The following is an 8,220-nucleotide window of genomic DNA, read 5'->3' as shown; positions in this document are numbered from 1 at the left end:
AATCATGTATGGTTTCAAAATCAGGAATATGAATATATATTCAAATTTTTTCTATAAAAATCTATTATTATGGAAGAAAATAATTAAACTGTATGCCTACAGCAAAATGAAAGGGAAATATAAAATTTTAATTATCACCATGCACACTGATCCGACCAGGAAAGACTAGAATCTTGATATTTCAACTACACTGACTACTCTGTACCTATTTTCTTGAATGTCCTTTTATCTCTGATAATAAAGTGTGAATTAACAGGACCATTCTAGAGACCAGGAAATGGTGATCATGAGTGATTTGGTAAGTTAAGACAATAAGTGACAGAGTAGAACCAGAAACTCATTTTCCTAATTGCCAGCTTAGTACTTCTTATTCTAGACTGTATTAAATGTGCTGCCACAAGGCAAACCATGTCATTGCTGGTCCCATTTTAGAAATAGGTTGTATAAAAGTTTCCTTTGTGGTCAGGCAAAAGACACCTATTATTTAAAAAATGTCAATGGCTGATCATTAATGACGAAACGTTTTTACACGTTGTTTATTGATTCAAGTTGTCCTCCATTTCTACAAATAATCATTACCTTCTAAGTTTGGTAAGAACAATCAGAAATTACTGAGAAAAGGGATGTTGGATATCATCTTGTCTATCATCTCAGTGGGGAAACTAAGATCCAAAGAAATTTTCCGGCGTTATAGTGTGAGTTGATGGGAGTCTCCAGACTTTTAGTCCAGGGCTATTTATGGCACATGGCACTACCTCAGCAGATCAGTATTCTGAAACTGTGGCGTAACTGAGAGGATGTTCCTGGGACCATCAGTCTTGATCAACGTTATCAGTGTTGGGAGTTTGTGTGCCATTTTACCTCTTTATTTTTCTCATCCATTTATTCAATACACTTTCATTTTGTTGCCTGATGTTTCGGGAGTGGGGATAGTCAGAAAAAAACAAGTTAAAAGCTAAGTGGCGAACGTGATTTAATTTAATTTATTTTTGATTTTTATTTATTTTTTTTGCAGGGGAATGAGTGAAGTAAGGTTGGCTGGAATGTAGAAAAGTTGCAATTTTCAATGGAGAGAAGGCCAAGAAAGAGAGATGGGAGGGATGGCCTTCCTACTGCCAGGGCCTCTGCTGGGCACTTTTATGGAGTTATCTCATTCCCCTTAACACCCCTTTAGGTATAGGGCCTGTTAACCTCATTTTATAACTCATGAAGAAATTGAGGATCAGAGCAGTTTTGTAATTTACCCCACAGTCACACAGCTGATAACCTGTAGAGTCAGATTCAACGCAGGGTCTGTATGGCCGCGAAGCCTGTGTCCTTTTACTTTTGCAGTAGAGTATGTGAAAGGTGAACCAATGAAAATAACAGTAACTGCAGTGCAATATCAGTAACAGTAATAATGATAGCATAGTGCTTTACATATGTGCTCTCTTTGAACGGGATTAAGTGAGCACATGAACAGGACTGATAGGGTGTCTTCATTAGTGAAGCAGGCAAGGGAGAAAGAGGACATATACTTAAGATTTCCTTTGGTTTACTTTGCTTTCTGAAAAATAATTGGAAGGCTCAATTAGTTTTGTTTTGCCACGTTTATCAGATTATTATGTTCTTGATGTGGGTGGATGGGTTGGTGTGTGATTGTGTGAAATCAAACCTGATATATTCAGAAGAATTCTCCCAGTGGATAAATATGCCTTTGGGTTTGATATTGAATTTTGTAATTAGTGATCTCTGTTCCTGTTTACTGAATGGGATTTTTAATCTGTACCCAGGTCTTTTCCCTTCTGAAGCTGAATGTCATATATACTCTTATTTCTTTTGGGGACCCACAAAAGACGTATGTTAAACTCCAATGAAAAAGTAAGTTATACCCCTAAATTAATCTCTGGTAACTAATTTTATATTAGTCTGCAGCTCCAGTTTTAGAATTAAGCCCAATTCTCATATTTGGAAGGCCATGTCCAGTTCTGTAACACTGTGTAACATAAAGGTGGTGTCAATTTATAAATAATTACTGTCTTCTAATGAATTAGTGCTCATTTACAACTATCATTTCGATACAAACTTCGGTAAAGATGGGTTCCGGCTCCAAAACTGGATTTTCTGTATTTAAAAATGTCATTCTAATTCGCAACTCCCCAAAACTGTTACTACGAAAGAACTATGCCATTCAGCCTAAAAATAAAACCTCTCACCCAAACTACACTCCTTAATAGCCACATTTTAATCTACATAATTTTAAGCTAAGTTGAAAGAATCCATTTCTAGCGCAGTGATGTCAGACAAGAGTTGGAACTGGGACAGTGTGAAGGGGATAATTTAAAAGCCGCCCTCCCCCCCCCCCCCCCCGCTTGGAGACACCTCAAGAATTTCTAGGCTCACAAGGGAGACGAAGGAAGAGATTTTAAAAGCTCAAGAGTGCTGCTCTCGGCAAGCCCCTGCGGACACAGGCCGAGCCGGCTGCGGCGAGGGCCGCGAAGAGTTAACAAGGGACCGAGCCCCCCTCTCCTCGGGCTCTCCGCGCGCTCCCCCCGCCCTCCTGTCCCCACCCTCTCGTTTTGGCAAGGGATTAAAGTGCTCCCCCCTGTGGCAGCAGTGACCCAGAAATGAGTTTGATTCACACAGTCCTTCCTCCATAACCAGCCAAACGCCCGTCCGAGAGTGCCTCCCTGCGCGAGCGCCGGGTGTGTGCGCGCGGGCGAGAACAGGGGCCCGCCCGGCTCCCCGCCCGCCAGTCAGTCCGCCCGCCCGCCCGCCGCGGCCCGAACTCATGCGGCGCGGAGCGAGCGGCGAGGAGCCCAGCGCCGCGGCCGAAGCCCTCCGCAGCAGGTACGCGCGCGGGCCGCGGGGGGCGCGCGGGGAGGGCGCGCCGGGCGAGAGTCCGCGCGTGTCCGCGTGTGGGTCTGTGTGCGCGTCCCGATCCGGCGGCGGCGGCGGCGGCGGCGGCGGCGGCGGCGGCGGCGGCGGCGGCGGCGGCGGCGGCGGCGGCGGCGGCGGCGGCGGCGGCGGCGGCGGCGGCGGCGGCGGCGGCAGGACGAGCAGAGAGGCTCAGCCATATTTGATGGTTTTGTTGCTTTGCTCGGGAGTTCTCGGGAGTAATTTAATGCCGAAGGTCGCTGCCTAGTGGAAATAATATAGTACGTCATTAATATGGCGCCAAAAGATTGGGTTCTCGATATGTAGCGAGGAGGGAGGGCACGCAGCCGCCGAGTGCAGCGTTACTATCCCACCAGTAACTTGGGCATTGCCGGGGCGGGGGCCAGAGGAGGAGGAGGAGGAGGAGGAGGAGGAGAGGATGATTTTTGGATCCTGAGAATTGATCTATGTTGGATCAGTAAGTTTTATTATGATTATTTTTCAATTTTGGGGAACTGAAGACTTAGAGCTTTTTCTTCTTTTGGGTTTGTGAAGAACATGCGGTTTTCAGGCGAATCATCAATTAAAACGCGTTCAGGAGCAGAAGCCCAGTTTAGTTGGCTTTAGTTTATTAGAATTTTTAAAAAAGCCGAAGTGCATTAGGTTGCATGGAAAGTGGAAAGCATAGTAGCAACTTGGTAGACAGATGGCAATGGCAGAACACAGGTCCGTGTACATATATGAATCCAGAGTGTGTGTGACCGTGGTGGTGATGGTGGTGGTGCGGGGGGAAGGGACGACGACTGTATTTGTCCAAACATAGGTGTGTGTGTATAGGTACATCTATGTAGGGTGGCCGCAGCCTTAGCTCTTGTCACCGCGTCACCACATGTCCAAAATATTCATTGCATCAATTCAAGGGCAGTGAGGGAGGGGTGGGGGGGGTGGAGGGACAGTTTAGCAATTAGATTCTTCCAAATTGGGTTTCCAATGGTCAGACCTTTTACTTATAGCGAGACTGCCTGTGAAGTGTAAAACCCTTTATCGGTGAAATTAGGAAGGAGTTGCACTGGTAGAGCAAACTACCGATTAACCATGAACTTAAAACGGATTGCAACTTGCAACCTTTGGCACCATCTGCAAATTGTGGAGGTGGTATCGCTAGGTCTTCGCTGCCTGAAATGAACGTGCAGTGTGCACCCCGGGACTGCAAGTTGGAAAGCCCTTCAGTGCACGTGTCTTGTGCCTGCGAGTGTGTATTTGTGAGTTGGGGGCTGTTGTTCGATAGCTAGCAGGCTTTCCGGGTTGTTGGCGCTGGCTTGCAAATGCGGGAGAGGGATGGAATGTGGAATGTTGACCGGGGAACCGAATCCTGTCGGAACGGTCCCATTTGCTGGAGAAATTCGATCCCTTCCACCTCCTTCCCGCTCCCCCCGCCCGCCTGCGGGCTGGAGGCGGGGCCGAGGACGCGGCTGCTGCTCAAAGTGGTGGAGCGCGGCGGCGGGAGGCAGGTGCACGGCACCCGCCAGTGGGGGTGCCTCAACTTCCGCGGGCGTTTAAATACCAGCCTCTCTCCCCTCCCACCGGTAATAGGTGACCTGGCGGCCGAGGGCGGCGGGGGGAAAGGGACGGGGGATACCCGGGAGCGAGCCTCCGCGGCACGTGGGCAGGTGCTGGGTGGCCCTGGGGCCAACTTTTGTGGCCCGCCTTTGGCGTTGGAGGAGAGGTGGCTCCATGTGGAAATGGGGGCGGGCGGCGGCTGAGGCGCTGCTTTCTCGGCCGCGGCTGGAGCGTCACCTAACGGTCCCAGCAGAGCTGCCGGGCCCGGGGTGGGGGGCTTCGGGGGCGGGGACGCCCGGCCCACCGCGCCCGCGCCGCGGGAACCCCGCACAAAGCCCGAGGCGCGGGGGCGGCCACCGCGCTCCCGCCTGGGGAACTGCCCGAAGCCCGTCGCCGTCCCCGCGCTGATTCCGGCGGGCGGCCGCAGGCGTTTGTTTGTTGGTTCCGCGCCGCCTTCCTCGTCGGATGGCTTCCTGTGACAGAGGTGATACACAGTTTCCAGAACTGTCTGGGGGCGGGAGCGGGAGCCGAACCCTCTCCGAGCTGCTCGCGGTTGCCGCTGCTCCCGCTCCCATCTCACAACCGTTTCTCGCCGGCGCGCCCGCCCCAGCCCGAAGGTGCCGCCCGGGAGGGACTCGGGGAGGGGGACGGCGCGGCCGTTTCCAGCGGCTCAAGTGGCTTCTACACGCGAGGGAGCGTTTGATTTGCAACTGGGGCCGAGCGGATTGGTGCAGCTGGCGGCGGCGGGGCGGGAGGAGCGGCGGCGGCGGCGGCGGCGGGGGGTGGCCACTTTCAAATGGAGAGGGCGGCGGCGGGGACGCCGCTGCGGAGGGAGCGGGGCTTGGTTGCGCCACGAGAAGGTGTCATCACTGCACCGGGGCTAATTCCGGCGGAGGTGCCGGGAGTTACTTTCCCCTCCTCCCGCGCTGTTGTTTCTGTCGCCTTGGGAGGAGGAGGAGAGAGAGAGAGAGGGAGGGGGCAGCGTCGCCGCGCGAAGCCGCGGCCTTGCGCACACCCCGGCGGGCCGCGGGAGCCGCGCGGTGCGTTCTCCGGAGCGGGGCGGCGGCCCAGTTCTCCCCTCCCCGGGATCCCCCCTCCCCCTTCCTGGGGTCCTCAGTTTTCTCTCAGCCCACCCGCACCCTCCCCCCTCCCACACGGGTTCCGCATCCACGGGTCCTTCGCCCCGGGTGCTCCCTCCCCTGTCGTACACCCCCGCCCCGGCTTCCCCACCCTGGGCTCCCCCTCCCCGGCGCGCGGGGGCGGCCGTAGTCCCGGCACCCGGTGAATGCAGCGTGCAAACAAAAAAGCGGGCGATTTAAACGTGCCTTCGAAACCCGTTAGGAATGCGTCGTCACCCGGAGACCGTTTAAAAGCAGCTTGGGCTGGGTTTTCTAGTAACGAGGAGGGAGGCGCCCACCTCGCTTCGGCGGCGGCGAGGGTCTGCCGCCCTCTGTTTACCACAGCCTAGGGGGAATTTAAATTTTCTTTTTGTAAAGTGATAGCTGCAGTTGAATGACTTCAGACGGCTACATTTTTAGGAAATTGCGAGAGAATCTGAAGTTTCCATTAATGGGAATGCTTAGGGGCTTCTTTCCCAAAGGTTTTTATTAGGGAACTATTTTTCCTTTTTAGAAAACCCGCTGTGAAAGGCTAGCTCTCTAGTTACCTGTAGCTCGAGGCTAATATCTTTCGAAGTTAATGAACTAGTTTTAAGATCCAGAGAAATTATTTCCCTGAAAGCTGATTTAGGTAGTGATCCACCAATGGTTGGAGATTACTTTAGTAAGTGGTATTTGACCAAATCACAGCTAATCAAGATTTAATCGCTTTTAGGTGGAGGAAGGAAGCGTTCGGTGTAACTGGACCGTACTTCCACAGACAACACTCTTGATACAATAATGTGTGGTAGTAGAGTGGGCAACACACTGGAGAGCTAACAGGATGTTCTGTGTGTGACACTCTAGCAGATACCTGGAACTGAGAATTCTTAGTGTTCTTTTGTCCCAAAGGTTTCAGTCTCATCTAATGTCACTTTTAAATCAGATGACTTTCGGATTGTTTGGTTATTTTGCTTTCTTCCTTAAGTTTGTGTATTTTTTATGTGTATTTGATGACCTGGCATTTTCAGCTAAAGTGTTACACATCTCCTTTCCTCCTTACACCAGCCAGAGATAAAGGCAGTAGAACTTGAACTTGATTCCATCTTAAGGTCATAGGCTGCTTTCCAAGAAGAAAAGTTGAGTGGGTTGTCACAGAGATTTTTAACTTTTGACAAAGGTTAGATATATGTTCATTTAGAAAGAAAAAGATCAGCCCCCCGCCCAAGTTCCTCCTCCATCACTTGACCGATTTTCAGCCTATAAATTAGTATTTTAGTTTTATATTCGTTACGGAGGTTGAAAGAGTAGCTATAAAGGGAAAATAGTGAGAAATGATGAGTGTGCTGGAGAGACCAGGGAGAGAAACCTTTTTGGAATTTAAGAAAATGTTGTATTTTAGAAATGAACAATTGCTTAGCCCAGACACTTTGGGCAGACGGATTAACTAAAAACAGAAACAGAACTTGGAGGACTTGGTGAGAATACAAGCAGATCTCCATGTGTTTCACCTTCATAAATACTCATTTTTGACTTCAAGGAGCCCTTAGTGGCTTAAAGTATTATTACAGAAGTGGTGTTACGTGTACATTGTTGAAAATTAGAGAAGCAAATATAAAAACACATTCCTACCACCTAGAAGTCAGCATTGTATCGTTTTCCAGATAATTGTGTACACGTATGTATGTATGTTTTAATCAGAATGAGTCATACTGTCTATACAGTTGTGTAAGGAGTTTTTGCTTTTTGTTTTTTGTTTTTTTTTTTTCCCTGTTAGCTAGCTTGTCTCTTATTGGGAGATATTCAGATTTCCTCACTCGGCCCCAGAATATAACAGAGCAGCTTTGTCTAAAACACTGTCCAGTCAGAGATCATTTATTGCATCTGGTTATTTCCCGTAAGTAGGTTTTAGTCTGTGTAGTAACTTTTTGACAGAACCTCTGACATTGAGGAGGCATGCCTTTGGAATTAATCATGACTGGATTTGAAAGAGTTGGAATTAAAGTAGCATTTTATTGTGATTTGGAAGTCTTCAATTTGGAGATTATTTGTTTGAAAACTACTTTAAAGACATTTGCGTGATGTTTTTATCCACAGACTTGCTGGAAAAAGAATTATCAACTGTTTGTGTTCCAGTACTGAGGTGGTTAGAACAGCAAACATCAAGACATCAGGCACTGACCAAACGCTTTATCTTTAGGGTTTGTCAGGAGTGAGGAGGAGGCATATGAATGTCACAGTTTGGTTTGCTGCCTTACTTTCTGTTGGGGAAGCTCTTTCCTCGTTTAGTAATACGGGGCATCTGTTACACTATTAATGGTCAGTCAGAATTTGCATTATAAACCCAGTTTTCCCACATGGTTAATAACAGTAAGACTTATCCTCTGGAGGAAAATATGACATCTTAGCCAATATCTTGCTTTTTATTTGGATTGGCATTAAAAATTGTTCAAACAGTGGGAGTTACACCAGTTAAAGTTTTTCCTCCCCTCCTTGTCCAAGCCTGTGATAGCTAGAACTGTCACCATGTTTAACAATACCTTAAAAAAAAATTTTTTTTTTTCAAATAAAGGCTGGCTTTGTTTGGAATTTGTTAGTTTCTTAGGCGGTGTCAGAAGCCTGGTAGGAACCTTAACTGGGAAAGTTTTAGTTCCTGAGACAGTAAGTTGTTTCCTTGAACGTTTTAGTGTTCAGTCTATTTTGTCTC

The 8,220-nt window shown here is 48.7% G+C and overlaps 1 protein-coding gene across 3 annotated transcripts in view; it reads left to right on the top strand.

Annotated features, from left to right (window-relative positions):
* The first annotated feature begins 2,709 nt into the window (after window positions 1–2,709).
* The window catches only part of JADE1 (jade family PHD finger 1), a 55,764-nt gene continuing 50,253 nt past the window's right edge, over window positions 2,710–8,220 (top strand). Inside the window, exon 1 of one of the 3 annotated variants that reach the window (XM_061191977.1) lies at window positions 2,710–2,829. The gene's annotated coding sequence lies outside the window, so the exon portion shown is untranslated. Of the gene's footprint in view, window positions 2,830–3,056; window positions 3,138–4,353; window positions 4,443–8,220 lie in introns of those variants that run through there. The other 2 variants (XM_061191980.1, XM_061191978.1) reach the window with 2 other exon arrangements.

The sequence above is a fragment of the Eubalaena glacialis genome, chromosome 5, assembly GCF_028564815.1.
Source record: "Eubalaena glacialis isolate mEubGla1 chromosome 5, mEubGla1.1.hap2.+ XY, whole genome shotgun sequence".
In the NCBI taxonomy this organism is placed as follows: Eukaryota; Metazoa; Chordata; class Mammalia; order Artiodactyla; family Balaenidae; genus Eubalaena; species Eubalaena glacialis.
The sequence above is the reverse complement of the archived record's forward strand: the minus strand, read 5'-3'. Positions and strand labels throughout refer to the sequence as shown.